Raw genomic sequence first — 14,605 nt, 5'->3', positions numbered from 1 at the left:
CCGGTTATGGGACTGCGGGACCCCAAGGGCGACCCCCTGGCGCGTGTGAGCCACTCAGCCGCTCCCCCACCTGCCTGGGCGCCTCGAGGGGATTGCCTCTTTGGTCCTGGCACTGCCCAACCAGGGAAGTGGCAATACCACTGCTTCCCAGAAAGCCTCGCACACAGTAGGCCCTCAATAAATGGTCAGTCGACACTAGGAAGCCCGTGGCCCAATTAATGCTCGCTCCCGCCCTCCTCCCTCCCACACTCCGCGGTGGAACGCTCAGGCTGCCCACATGGTTTTTAAGGGTGTATCTGCTTCCAACGACACCCATTTCCACAACAAAGAAGCTCGCTTCCGTGGGACCACCTCCCCTCGGCGCAACCGGGAGGAGCAGTGGGCGCGGAACCTGCTGTCCCCGAGGGCTGCCCGACTCCTGGCTCAGGAGCTGTCCGCGGTGGGTGCAGCTACGCGGAGGGTCTGGGGGGGAAGGGGTAGGTGGGCAGACCCCGCGGGAACAGGACACGCGAGTGGGCCCAAAGCCGGGGTGGCGCCCAAGGGGCGCGCGGCGACGCCGCCTCCAGCCGCGATTTAAAGGGCAGCGAGGGGCGGAGGGATCCCTGCCTATTGCCCGGCACGGATCCCTCCGCTACGAGAGACGCGAGGCAACGGCTCGGCTGGTGCCTCCAAATTCGCTTTTTGTCCCTCCGCCCCGAGGGCACCCGGCGAGGGACTCATTTCTTTCTCGGGTTTCTCCGCCTCCCCCCGCAGAGTCCCGTAAAAGCAACAGAGGCGGCCGGCACAGCGCGATCCGGTGTGGTGTCCCTTCGCCCGGCCGAGGGCACTCATTTTTGTGTCCTTCCACCGTTCCCGGGCGGCGTCCGGGCGGCTCACCGGGGGCGGCGACGCGACTGCGGTGCGGGCGGCGAGGCTCCGGGGCTATGAGGTGAGGGCGACCGGGCTCCGGAGGCGGCAGCGCGGCGCCAGGACCCAGGACGCGAGCCCCGAGGCTGGCGGCTGCCTGTGGGACCCCGCGGCCGCGCGAGAGGCGAGGTGAGGCGCGGGGGGCGCGGGGGCGCGGCGCGGTGGGGGCGGGGGGCTCCTGCCGCGGCTGGGACTCATTTCCTGACAGCGGATGGAGCGGGCGGTGCTGCGGCGTGCGCCGCCATCTTGGATTTTACTCTCCATTTTTCTCTGGAATTATTTTTTGGTGATTAATTTTTTGGGGGGACGGGGAAGTGTCGCCGAGCAGCGCGGGTCCCCCAGCGCAGCGGCCGGGCACGGGGCCTCGACGCGCCTCGAGGAGGAGCGGGCAGCGCCCGGCGGTGAGCGGGGGCGGGCGCCGGGGGGGGGGGCGGCGGGCGGCGGGCTGGGGGCGGGCCGCGGGCGCGGGGCTCCCGGCCGGGCGGGGCCGAGGCCGCGGGCGGCGGGGGGGCGCGGCGGCCGGGGAGGGCGCGGCGGCGGCGGCGGCCGGGGCGCGGGGCCTGCAGTGGGCAGCGCCGCCGGAAGGGAGCGGTAGCGGCCGCCGGGCAGCGCCGGGCCGCCCCGCGGCCGCACGAGGGGAGCAGCCCCGCCGCTCGCGATTGGGGGACTCTGTTTTCCCTCTTCTCCAATGGGCAGCCGTGAACGGTCTCGCCCAATCTGCTCCCTCTGCCGCGCTCCGCTTCGGCTTGTTTTTGTTTGGGCTCGAGCCTCCTTTCTGCGCTCTTCCCGGGCGCGTCCCCCACCCGCCGCCGTCTCCCGGTTGACAGCGGCGGCGGCTCCGGCTGCTGAGCGGGGCTCGCCGGCCTGGCCCGGGCCCCTCTGCGCTTCGGCCTGGCCCCGCTCCGTCGGCCGGCGCCTCGCGCCCCGAGAAAACGCGTGGGTCCTTGCAGGGCGATTGTCCTTCCACGTACCCAGGGATGAGGTGTCTGAGCGTCGCTCCCACCTGCGGGGGGGAAACGCGTTGACAGCTCGAGCCGACTTGTTGGAACGGCGTGGACGCGCGTTGGCCCCGCGGAAATTCGCTCGCTCCATTCGGGTCCATTTGACCCGGTTCTGGAGCTCTTCGTTCCCGTCCATCGAGTGGGGAACTTGAGGGGGGATGAGGGGGAGAAAATGGGTTCTTGGAAGTTAATTTGTAGGAACTTGCCAAGTGAAATCCCCCCGGGGGGGAGGGAGTCTGCAATAGTGGGGAGGCGAGCTGGGCGGTGGTGATGGCGCTTTTCATCAGGACCTTTTGAAACTATTTTGATACATAGTTTTAAACGTGGCATCAGCCGAAACTTTCTCCCTTCGGTCTTCGGGCCTGTAACTTTTGATGGTTCGTTGGAAAAGCACAAACGCTTTGGAAAGGGAGAGGGAGATCATTTTTGTGTGAAGTAATCACAGATAATTGTACATATTGAAAAGCGGCCTTGAAGAATTGCTAGCACAGATGCAAGTTTACTTCGCAGTGGAACGTGGAGCAACTTGAACCGAGGTGTGGTCCCGTCGCTGTCGGTGTTCCCTGTCTATTAATATTTTCCAAGATGCATGTCCATGAGCACTTTTAAGGCCAACGTGTTTGGGAACTCAGACCCATTTTCCAGTTTTTAATCTTAGACCTTGTACGTCTGCTCTCCCTTCCCCAAGCTGTAGCCCCACGAGTTTCCCATGCCTGGTGCCCTTTGGGCACATCCTGCCCAGCTTTCCTACACCCTCTCCCCCCATTCACACTCATCCTTCAGAAAGAAAGGCCCAGTGAGAATGTCACCTCCTGGCGAAACCTCTTCCACACACACGTGCAGTGGCTGCCCCACTCAGGAGAACGCACACTTCCTCTGTGTTGCCCCGAGCAGTCATTACCTTGTTTTGTATTATATTTGGTTGTTTCCTTGCCCATCCCCTCAGCTTTCTTGTGAGCTTGTTGAGTTATGAAAGTGTTAAATTTATTTCCAAGTTGTCAAGTTTAACCGTATATAGTTCAGTTTTCAAAATATATCCTTTCTAATGTCATTAAAAAACATGGTAGTCATTAGCAAAGCAACTTAGTTTGAGAGAGAAATGAATATTGTGGATATTCATTTTTCAAGAAGAGAGTAGAATAGACCTGCTTTTTACCCATGAATTCTGAAAGCAAGCGCTCTTTCCAAGTTCTTTCCAAGTGATCTCTTGCCTATGTTTTCACCCGTCTTCCCGTGCACACTGAACAAGCTGCTTATGCTTTGAGCTCTACATGCTTGAACCAAATACTGGGCAGTATTGGGGGGAGGTGGAGGTGGGGTGGGGAGCGCATCAGAATATGTATATGAAGGAAGTAGTAGCAGGTTGTTTGCGTGTCTTTGAGCAGTTTTGTGGGTGGGGGATGTTGGCGCGTAAATTTGACCCCAGGGTCATATAAATCTGGCATTGAACCTGATTTTTATTTACATGAGTATCAGTTTGTTATAGGACATGAATACATGGTCGGTTGTGTTGGCAAAGGGTATATTGTGTGTGTGGCATCTGAGCAGCTCCCTGTCCGTAGGAACGCCCTACCCATGGCCTTTGAGAGCAACTCCTTTCAAACAAACCACCTAAATTCCATTATTTTATACTCCTGCCTACCACATGTGAGCCTTACTTCACTCACCAAAATCCCTCTCTATGGGCAAATTACAGGACTCTTGTAGACCTAGCACACTCTTAATTATTGAGTCTTCCACACAGTGTTAAAGACAATGGCAGGTATCTTTGTTCCACTCTAACACATTTGGTTACATGAATTTACTAAGTAAACCAGGGAGAACGCGCACGCGGTGGCTGTATTATCTCAGATACAGCTCTCCACTATAGAAGTAAGTTTTATGTATAACATGTACCTTAAGTTTTCAGCCAGATTTCTAGTTGCTTTTTACTGGGGGATGGGTACTTACATGTCTTGGTTTAGGAAATGGTTTTAATTGCTATAAGAAGCACAAACTCATTATTACAAGAGAAAACTTAAAACCAGCCAAAGCACTTTAAATTGCAAGCAGTAGGAAGTTCTAAGCATTCGAACACAGTGATTTGAAAAGTAATTTCCTTCTTGGATAGACTGCCAACTTTGAACTCTTAAAAATATGCTTTCTGTTTGAAGCTCTTAAATTTGCAATGTGAATTAAACCGAGAGCTTTCAGTGACTGAGCTGCACTGAGTGAGCTTCCAAGGAAGGGTCCTAGCAAATGAGGGAGTACCTAGGGCTTTGTCCAGAAGATTCTTAACAGGGGAAAGTGTAACAGCTTTGTTTAAATTCTTTCTGCCAACTCTATATCCCACCCCACCCCAAAAAAGAAAACCTCTACAAATCTGTTTTTACTTTAGTTCTTACTAGAATCCCTTTTCTTCCCCATAATTAGGTGTTTCCTAGAAGTGTCTGCTGAGAGGAAAGGTCATGCCTAATCAATATCTAATCTTGTATTTATCTAATGTGATCAGACTTTCTCTTTGTCCCAGTCAAATTAAAGAAAGCGCTTTTCACTTACAAACATATATTGTTTTATTCAGTACACATTCCCAAATTTTAGTCACGCACATCTTATTTTAAATGCATTGCAGGATTTTACTGTTTTAAAGGCATGCTATAGAGAGGATCCATCTGTACAGGAAAGAATCATCACCTTATTTTTGTAAATCCACATTAATGTCTAACGTTAACTTTTTTTAAAACTTTTTCTCTGTTCCCCATATTGTTCGGAGGCAGTAAGTAAGTACTTACATAGTTGGTGATGGAACCAGGAACTATTTGCATTAACTCTGAAATATTCTCACAAAAGGAAAAAGAGCACTGATTTCCATAGTCATTGATGCTCTAAATTGTGTTTTGCTTCACAATTTCCTTTCCTTGTGCTAAAGGGTTCCTAGGACCGTCGGACCAGTTTGGTCACTCACTGCCTCTGGCTCCTTCATCTGCCAGCCAGATGTGGGGCTGGCAGGTGTCTGTGTGAGACAAACTCAACCACCACAGTCTTTTAGGGTTGTATATAATTATGACTATATATACATATAATTCTGGGACTAGATGCAAGACTGTTGGAGTAAGAATCAATTCCTGGATAGGACCACACCTTCGTTTCTTCATCTGTAAAATAATTAAACAATACCTGAGATCACTTTCAATCCTAAGTTATAGTTTATCTTTTACACTTAATTGCCACCCTGCTTTCTTACTTCTCAGCGCTGTTTTAATTATATGTGATATCTAATGGGTTTACATAGTTCATCTGTATAGTCCATGTAGTTTTTCCTTCCTTTTTTGAAATGTTATTAAATTGGTGGTATAGCTTATGATCAGTTGGGTTTAGACTTGAGAGACTCGGGTGTATCAATGGTCCCAATAGTGTCGTTAAGGTCTGTATGGCTCCTACTTGTCAGTTGCACCTCTGCAAGCTGTCTAATTTTCTGTATTATAACAGTTCACTAAAGACGGAAGTAACTAGACCTGGGGAGCATCCTCAGTGCTCCACCTCTTTACTTATGGTCAATGCACGTGTGGCCCAAATAGTGGAGTAAACCCTAGAGTAGTTGAAACACTAGGGTTTTAGACCTGGCCTTACCACTTAATAGCAATTTGACTTCAGGAAAGCAACTTCATTTCTGAGCGTTAGCCATCTCATTTGTAGTGATAGTACCTCTCACCTACGTTATGGGGCTGCCAGTCTGCTGACCTCATGGTCCTGGGGGTTAGGGTGAAACAAACGCCTGTGTGCTAACTGGCGCTTCTTTGTAGGAGCACCTGGTCAGCACATCTCTAATAGCACTGCGATTGTCTCAGGTCTTAGGCAAAGACCCCTTTGGTGAAGGGTCATCCTGCTTCCTGTCTGGCACCTTCTGCCCTGTTCTTCAGGCACCCGGTTTTCACGTGCTTCCCGTTGGTTTTGCAAGGTCCCCCACTCACCTAGTAGCCCTGCCTGAGCTTCCTGAAGGCTGGTGCTCTCATGCGCCCTCTGGTGTTCTCCGGGCGCCAGCAATATTCCAGCACCACGAACAGTGCCTGGTGGCTCCCAGTAGGTTCTGGATAAATGTCGGATTGAGTGGATTCTGGATCTGCAGAATGAGTCATTTTGTCTGTGTGATTTGTACAACAAGGTTGGAATATCTGGTACAGCGTAGTGATCTCTGAGGAGTATTTTTATTTTCAAGGAAATGCTTGTGTTGCATGAGGTGGAGGGATATGTATTTTTAGCAAGAAGATCAGCCTGATCTTAGGAAGACGGAGCCCCCCAACTGAGGAGTGGGGGGGGGGCTGCTCCTTCAGCCACAGAGCCAGTCGAGTTTGGGGCTAGAGAGACCATATGGAAACCTTCTCCCTTCCCCTTAATAAAGAAACAAAAACAGACTTCAGTTGGGGCCCAGCAGAATTTAGACAAAGGCAGTTGCCTCAGAAATTGTTTGTGGGATGTACATAGATACCAGGAGAGTTTTGATGGAAAAAGGGGATTGTTTCTATATTTATACTTTTGATTTATTTTCCCTGATTATCCAATCCACAGTCTTTCCCATACTATTCTCCTAACATCCTATTTCTTCCCTTTATAGTTCTTACCAGAGTGTATGGTCTCCTGCTTATTGGATCAGTTGTCTCGCTTCCCACATTGGACTGTGAGCTCCATGAAATCAGGAACCATGTCTGTTTTGTTCTAGGGTCTTTCTCTTTAAATATGAGGCAAAGTACAGTAGGTCCTGGCTGAATGTCGTCGATAGGTGACTTGAAGTGAAATGACGTGATGAAGCCAGTTGTACCACAGGCTAGTTGGTATACACAAAGTTAAGCTCCCGTGGCATCTGACCAGTGTTGTAACAAAACGACGTTATTTGAGGACCTGCTGTATGTTTAAAATTTTGAGTCAGGATTGTTTTGCTTTCTTATATTGTGTCAAGAGTGTACAGTCTCTGAGTCCCAGCCTCGGCTTAATGTTTTCTAATTCTTTCAGGCTTGCTCTCATTTGTAAAATGGGGGTGATGATAGCAGTATCTTGTATGTCATTGTATAATTCAATATTATGTTAGTATATTTAGTATGTTGTGTATGTTAAAAGGCTGTGATGGGCACATATGCTACACGTAAAGCTATCAGCATAGATTCTGGATCATATAGAGCAGTTGTATGAAATAGTGCCCAGAAAACCAGCGCTAGGAGGTGTCTCTGTGTCATGCCCAGGACTGCCAGGTGGCCTCCCGCAGTCAGCTCTTCGCTCATGTCTTGACCAGACACCTATTTAGCTGTGTGTCGGACACTGAGCTGGGCACGTAGCAGCACATATCCCCAAATGCTGTGAGTGGGGGTGCTGCTTTGCAAGACGTGTCTCTCTCTTTCTCTGTCTCCCTCTCCCTCTCCCTCAGTGCCATTGTGTCTCTCGTCATTTTATTTCCTCTCCCTTCCCCTTTTTATTTTCATTTAACTGCCCAGGATAAAGCTCAAAAGTTGTTTTCTTTCTTTCTTTTTTTTTTTTGTTTCACGCATTGGTAGCCATTATCTTGTCAGAAGAAGTGAATTACTTTGGGCAGGTAATTTATCTCTCTGAGCCTGTTTCTTTTACTCTAAGACTTTCTGCCCTGAAATCCTGTGATTGTTTGAATTGAAATAATGTTGGACTGCTTGGTAAACTGTGAAGTCCTTTTTATTAATGTTACTCTTTCCAGTCCCCACTTCCCCCCTGAGTTCTAACATCTTACAGCAGCTCCACCTGAGTGGTGTCTGCCTCTTCAAATTTCGTACGTCCACACGTTCTCCTCTTTCCTGCAGGCACGTCCCTAGCTCGGTCAGTGGCAGTCTTGCAGGCACCCCAGCTAGAGAGTTCCGACTCGTTTGGAATTCCTTTATGCCCCTCACCGCCTGTATCTTACCTATCTTGCCGAGGTATTGAAGCCCCAGAGCTTTTCTGTCTTCCTGTTGCATTTAATTCCCTAACTGGTCTCTCTGCCGCCAGTCACATGCGTTCCCACCACTGGGACCCTTTGTAGAGTACAGTTGGGTGAATCCTCCAAGCTGTCATCTGTATAACAACAACCAAAGTACCTGCTTTACAGGGTGTGGGAATTAAGTGATAAAATACATTGAGGAAGCACTTAATGAATGGATGAACTATTTTTATTGTTGTTTTTAAAAATGGAATTACAGTAAGAAAAAGTAATGTTTTACCAGATACACAACAAGCTAAATTCCACTGTGACCAAGTGTGTGGTCCCTCTGTTGACATGTGAGGTGGTTTGGTGGGACTTTTATTCTTCATTGTTGGCAGCTGTCACATTCCTTCTCTTCCGGAGCAGCAGGGGATAAAGCTGATCTCAGCTCTGTGTCATAAATTAGCGCCCCAGTCTCTCTTCTTTCTCATGAAAACTTGGACTTTTCTGAATGGATGAGGCGATGGGATTTTTGTTGTTGAGCGAGTTACGGTCGGATGAGTGGAGGGGCAATTTCTACGCGAGTGTTGAAGGTTTTGTGAAGAATACATCACATGGCTGGCCCTCTCTGTTTCTGCCTTAGCTACTTGAAAAGAGGAGACAGTTGGAGACCTTTATTTTCTTAGCCATTTCTGCTCATTTGATCCTGTGACAAACCCAGGAGGAAGGCCCTGTTTTCATTTTACTAATGAGGCATTCGCGAGGTTAAATGACTTGTCCATGGTCACAGGGCCAGAGAGTGATGACCAGAGCCAGGGCGGGAGCCTCCGGGCGCGACCCTCCCAGAGTCGCGTCCTGACCCACTGTGTGCGCCGCGCCCTGCGGTCTATGCCTGGCAGAGTAGCCTTGGCCTTTCAGACCCAGCCCAAGAATCGCCTTCTGGAAGGTTTTCCTCACTCCGGCCTTTGCCCAGTAAGAATTGGTGATTCTTTGTTCTACTTACCTCAGAGGTTCTGAGGAACCGTGGGCTGTACTTACAGACTTTTGACACTAGGTGGCATCTGTTTATAGAAAAGTAAAATGCTGTTTGGGTCAGAAAACAGTAACAAAGGAAGCAGCCTTGATTTTGGTCATGGGCGCTCCAGGGTAAGTAGGTGGATCAAATCTGGAGAGATGGGCAAGCAGGTTGGTTGGTTGGTTGGTTTGCGGAATTTCCCTCAACAACTGCATCCGCTAAAACCTTTATTTTAGAAATAGCTGCTGAGATCGTTGGAGACATGAGTCTTTCTTATATAAAATCCTTTGTTGTGATACATAGCGGGTGTGAGTAAATAAGGAACTGTGAAGCAATATTTTCTGTAACGGGGCGTTTAGACAGGAGTTTATTGCGTGCCCTGCGGTACATCAGTGGCTGAGCAAATGAGTGGCAGTTTTGTAAATGTCTGACTAGACTTACAGGTGGTGGGTATTTGCTGTTGCAGGTGGCCTGCTAAGTGAACAGTGCTAGTAGTTTTAGTTTCCATTTTTATTGGAAATGTTTATGTAAATATAAAGTGTTCAGTTGCTACTTCTCAGGAAGGTCTTAGTTAGCTGGGCTTAAGCACCGTGTGTGACTTAATTACATGTGATTGAGATGCCAGCTTTATCTTCAAAATACATAAAGCTCTCTCTGTAGCAGTGTTTCATACCTGCAGGAGAAGAGGAGAGTGACTTTTTTTAAAAAGCATATTTAAAACAACTTTTTAAAGGTGTTTAAAATCTTTTTTCCTGTGATACATTGGAAGTTGATGTCTTTCTGGAGTCTCTTAACTGTGAAGCATTATGACCTGGGTTTACTCTTTCGTGGTCTCTGTATTAGTTTCCTATGGCTGCTGTAACAAATGACCACAAACTGGGTGACTTGGCACAACAGAAATGTGTTCTCAGTTCTGGAGGCCTGAAGTTCACTATCAGTGTCACTGGGTCCAAATCAGGGTTTAGGTAGCGCTCCCTCCAGAGGCTGGAGGGCAGAATCAGTTCCTTGCCGCTTCCAGCCTCTGCTGACTCTTTGCTTGTGGCCACATCACTCTACTCTCTGCCTCTCCTTCTCCACAGTGTGTGGTGCCAAATCTCCCTCTGCCTCTCTCATATAAGGGCTCTTTTGATGGCATGTAGGGCCCACTTGGTAATCTCTCTCATCTCAAAACCCTTAATTTAATCACGTCTCCAAAAACCTTTTTCCTTATCAGCTAACTTTCACAGGTTCCTGAATAGGTCCTGATATCTCTGGGATCATTTCCCAGCCTACTACAGTCTCCTTTAGAGCAGTTAGTGCAGCCACTTTAGCGTGGTTAGGGGTGCTGTCTCACCATCCTGAGGGGTGGGCCGGCATTGTTACGCATTGGTGGGAAACTGCTCAGAAGCCCGCCTTTCATTTGCTTGTCCAAATGGGGCGGAATGGGGCTTCATTCACTACCTGAGCTGCTTGGGAAAGCTGTTAAATTGGCTGAAGCAAAATGCATATGAGTTTGACCACCAACGCTGGAGGAGGAAGGCAGAAATGATACTTTTAACAATAATATGGCATTAGTAATTATTTTACAAGTACATGTTAGAGACCAACTCTTTTCTCTGGCATTTGGTTCTAGATTACCAGTCAGCATTGAATTTGCACGACACCTCCTCTTACAGCAACAGCTCTGCCCTTAGGTGAAGGCTTAATTGTGAATTCAGAAAAACAAAAATCCCCAAGGCTTTTCTTTCATAGCACTAGCACTAAATGAACTCTGACAAGTCATCTAAATTCTCAAATGAAACTTACTTCTGACAATATTTATAGAAGCACTTTTAAGGTTGCAGATGTGATCACGACTTCATGGTAGTTTTCTAAGCAGTTGCCCTGTCAAACTGCGTTGTAGTCTTATGACGGAATATTGATCACAAATGCTTCTGGTAGCTTTGCGGCTTCTTACACTGGCCTGATTATGTGGGTCTTTACTGTAGGAGTCCCTGGAGGCTCGAATATGTAGTGATTGCAGGTGGGTTTGGAATAACCATTGATAAAGACCAATTTGAAATTCTTTGATATATTGTAGAGTCCTTTTGTCATGTTAGATTTAAGGGACAGAACTAATAACCACTGAGGCTTATGTGTAGCAGTTAGGTTGGCAACTAGAAAGAGGGATGTCATGAATGGACCTGTGGTGTGTCGGGCCTTGTGCTGAGTTCCAATGATGTGAAAGTACTTAGCCAGTTTACAGGTGACTGCAACGGGGAAGGCAAGTATCATGCGTACTTACATGAAGGAGCAGGTACGGTGCAGTAAGCACCATGAAGGAGAAACGTTCAAGCGTGTAACAGGGCCGTCTGGGGGATGGAGACCGAGCTGAGGGGCACTGGGGTAGGTTGGCAGCATCCCAAGTGCCAAGGCCAGTGCCGGGAAGACGCCCAGCACACTGGAAGGATGGAAACCAGGCATCTGGAGTGTGAGCTGGGCTGGCCCTGCAGGGCCTGGTGGGCGTTGGCAAGGTCAACTCTGTTAGCGGTAGTTACTTGACAATTCCAAAATACTTTCGTTTTTGCTGTTGCATGTAATTTTCACATGTGAGATAGGCTGGACGTGTGAGTCCCTAGAAGGTGAAACTGAGTTTTCGCTTACCTAGTAGGATGTTGTTGGAACATTAGCCTTGAGTGGTCTGACTCCTAGTCTACTGTGGGCTCTTTGCTTCTTTTGGTGTCTTTGTTTGTTGTTTCCTCTTCGGACAGTGCTTTCTCTCATTTCTATGCTTTTTATTTGTGTTTGTCTTCCTTATACCGATTTTAAGTATAAAGCCCCTGGGAGTCTGGGATTGTGACACTGAGCATCCCAAGTCCAGAAGTAAAGTGTGGAAAACTCGTGGAAGTATTTTATTAACGTGTGAGATTTGTCATCACTCTAGAAGCCGCCTTTTCAATTGCTATAGGAAGGTTTTGGAACTTGCTTTGAACTACATGCACATGAATGATGCAGAAGGACTTTTGTGAAGTCTTTTTTTTCTTTTTATATATCTTTAAAATTTTTATTACAAAAGTAATAATGCTCATTTTCAAAAGTTGAACCCTGTGAAAAATATATCATGTAACAGGTAACAGTTGTCTCATTCTCCAGGGATAACGCTGGTAACTGTTCGGTATATTGAATTTTCTTTTTTTTTTTAAAGTTTATTGGGGTGACAATTGTTATACATCATCCATACATCACATTGTGTGTTCACCACCCAGAGTCAGTTCTCCTTCCATCACCATATATTTGATCCCCCTTACCTCATCTTCCACCCCCCACCCCCCTTACCCTCTGGTAACCACTAAACTGTTGTCTGTGTCCATGAGTTTTTGTTTCTTCCATTTGTTTGTCTTGGGGTTTTTTGGTTGTTTTCAGTTTTATATACCACATATCAGTGAAATCATATGGTTCTCTGCTTTTTCTGTCTGACTTATTTCGCTCAGCATAATAATCTTAAGATCCATCCATGTTGTCGCAAATGGTACTGTTTCATCTTACGGCAGAATTAGTATTCCATTATGTATATATGCCACAACTTTATCCATTCATCTATCGAAGGACGCTTTGGTTTCCATGTCTTGGCCACTATAAATAAAGCTGTGATGAACATTGGAGCACATTTGAATTTTTTTCTTAATAAATTGTAGCTGAACCATTTGAAAAATGTTTGCTCTGCTTTTTCTCAATAAAGAATTCCAAAAGTCTTCTAGCAAGCTAGAGCCTGCTTTTTAAAAATGTATTACCTTTTCCTTTTCAACCACTTGGGGATTGTTTCATTGACACTGGATAATTTCTCTAAGATAAACTATCTGCACACAAGTTCAACATGTAAACTGGTTAGAAAGTTCTTGATAAAGTCCAGGAATTTTGTTAAAATTCTTGATACTCAGAATCAATGTTTTCACTTTTTCTGACAGATTTTTTAAAATCTTGGCTTGTGTTTAGGACATTCAGTTAAAAAACTCCTTGGAACTACAGTTCTCAAATTGGGCATGAGCGATTAACTCAGAAGTCACTGAATAGTTTCAAATCCCGGGTGTATCCAAGGGACAGTGGAAGGAGAGAAGGGTCACCCTGCCGGGATACAGCAGGCTCTTTGCAAAGGATACAGCAGGCTCTTTGCAGAGCACATTTTCTGTGAAACAGCTCTGCTTTCTCTTGAAGCTTTTTCAAGTATCAGGGGTTTTTTTTGTTTGCTTCCCCACCCCCGGCCCCCCGCCTACGATTATAAAATCACTCTAAACATTTTGGGGGAAAAAATGTTTAGTGTTAATCCCATTCCCCCAAAGATAGCCATTCTGTTGATGATTTGAAATGGGCTGGTGGTGATGGTGTGTGTGTGCTTTTTACCGTAGTGGTATTGTAATAAGATTAGGAGTGTCCTTTTTAAATATAACTCTACATAATTCTAGAAATACTTTCTTTATTAAATACACCTCTTATTTTAGCAGTTTTCCCACTATATTTTGTATTATCCTAAGTTGTCTGCCCTTTTATTTATGTTTGGTACTAGAATCTGAAACGTGCTTGCTTCCCCTTATTGATTGGTCCGGTGAAACCATGTACAGTGAGTGAATCTGCCTTTCCTGCTGACTTGAGTGTCAGGGGAACCTCCCAGGGGGTGGTGCTGCCCGTCCTGGAGCAGAGTCATTGCATTTCTTTAGAACCTGGTTTCATCATTTTGTGAACCCCCATAAAAATAGGGGAGCAGAGGCTTGCACAGTAACCTCAGGAATTCCACCCCGTTACCACACTCTGATGAGATCTGTTGCTCTGCTCCAGAGAAGTAGCTAATCTATTAATTCAAAAACAGTATTTTAGTAAAAAAAAGATCCTTATAAATTCTCTCAAGGCCTACTGTTCTCAAATTAATCTAGTCCCATCGTCTCCCACCCTCTGAATTTAATTTACATATATCTATTCTGGCATGTGCAATTTCTACTCTTGCTCTCTTACTTGATGCTTTTTATTCACTATCTAACTTTTTTTCACAGAGCCCATGTTTCGAAACATTGTGTCCATTTTAGAAGGTCTCTGTTGTTTCTGAAAGAGGCTCCCAGATGGTGAGTGGCCCATTCGCCTGGTGAGTTTCAACACTCTTAGGAGAGGATTTGCCTTCGGAGCCTGGTGGTCACTTTCCCCCGGAAGTGCTGGTCCCTGCTTTGCTCTGGCTTCTCCTCCTTCCTCACTAGGTGCTCCTCTCAGCATCCTTTGCTGCTCTTTCTTCATCTTGGTCTTTAGAAGTTGGGGCGCTCCCTCAGCCCTTAGCCTTCTTTTCTCTGGACTCACTTCCTGGTTCAGTTCATCTCGTTCCATGGCGTGAAATGCCATTCGTACTCTGACTCCCAGGTGTATCTGTCCAGCCTGGACGCGTGCTCCAGGCCCTGTGTCCAGCTGCCTCTCTGCACGTCCCCTCGGTCTCTGATGGGCGTCTCAAACGTGACCAGAACCAAGCTCCTGCTCCCCGACCCCTGCCAAAGCCTCATGTTCCTGTACTGTTTGTCACAGCTGTGACTACACAGGCCGTCCGTGCATTTGGAGGCATGTTTGAGTCTTTCTTTCACACAATCTGTTAGCAAATCCCGTCTATCAGCAAAACCTTCAGAAAAGATCTAGAACCCGACTGCTCCTCACCACTGCTGCTGCAGGCACCAGTGTCTAGTTTACCGCGGGAGTTTCTCAGCTGGTGCCTTCTCGCCTGTCCCCCCACCTTGATAATAACTTCATTAGAACTGCTTTTTAAAAAGCATTCATTGTGAGGGACGGCCGGTTGGCTCAGTT

The 14,605-nt window shown here is 47.3% G+C and overlaps 1 protein-coding gene across 10 annotated transcripts in view; it reads left to right on the top strand.

Moving 5' to 3' along the window:
* Positions 1–256: 256 nt before the first annotated feature.
* The window catches only part of KMT5B (lysine methyltransferase 5B), a 53,139-nt gene continuing 38,790 nt past the window's right edge, over positions 257–14,605 (top strand). For 2 of the 10 annotated variants that reach the window (XM_074336829.1, XM_074336828.1), the window contains exon 1: positions 623–1,035. The gene's annotated coding sequence lies outside the window, so the exon portion shown is untranslated. Of the gene's footprint in view, positions 440–622; positions 1,036–1,126; positions 1,308–2,233; positions 2,444–14,605 lie in introns of those variants that run through there. The other 8 variants (XR_012497658.1, XM_074336824.1, XM_019717498.2 and 5 more) reach the window with 8 other exon arrangements.

The sequence above is a fragment of the Rhinolophus sinicus genome, linkage group LG06, assembly GCF_036562045.2.
Source record: "Rhinolophus sinicus isolate RSC01 linkage group LG06, ASM3656204v1, whole genome shotgun sequence".
NCBI classification, from domain to species: Eukaryota; Metazoa; Chordata; class Mammalia; order Chiroptera; family Rhinolophidae; genus Rhinolophus; species Rhinolophus sinicus.
Note: the sequence above shows the minus strand (reverse complement) of the source record. Positions and strands in the feature narration are given on the sequence as shown.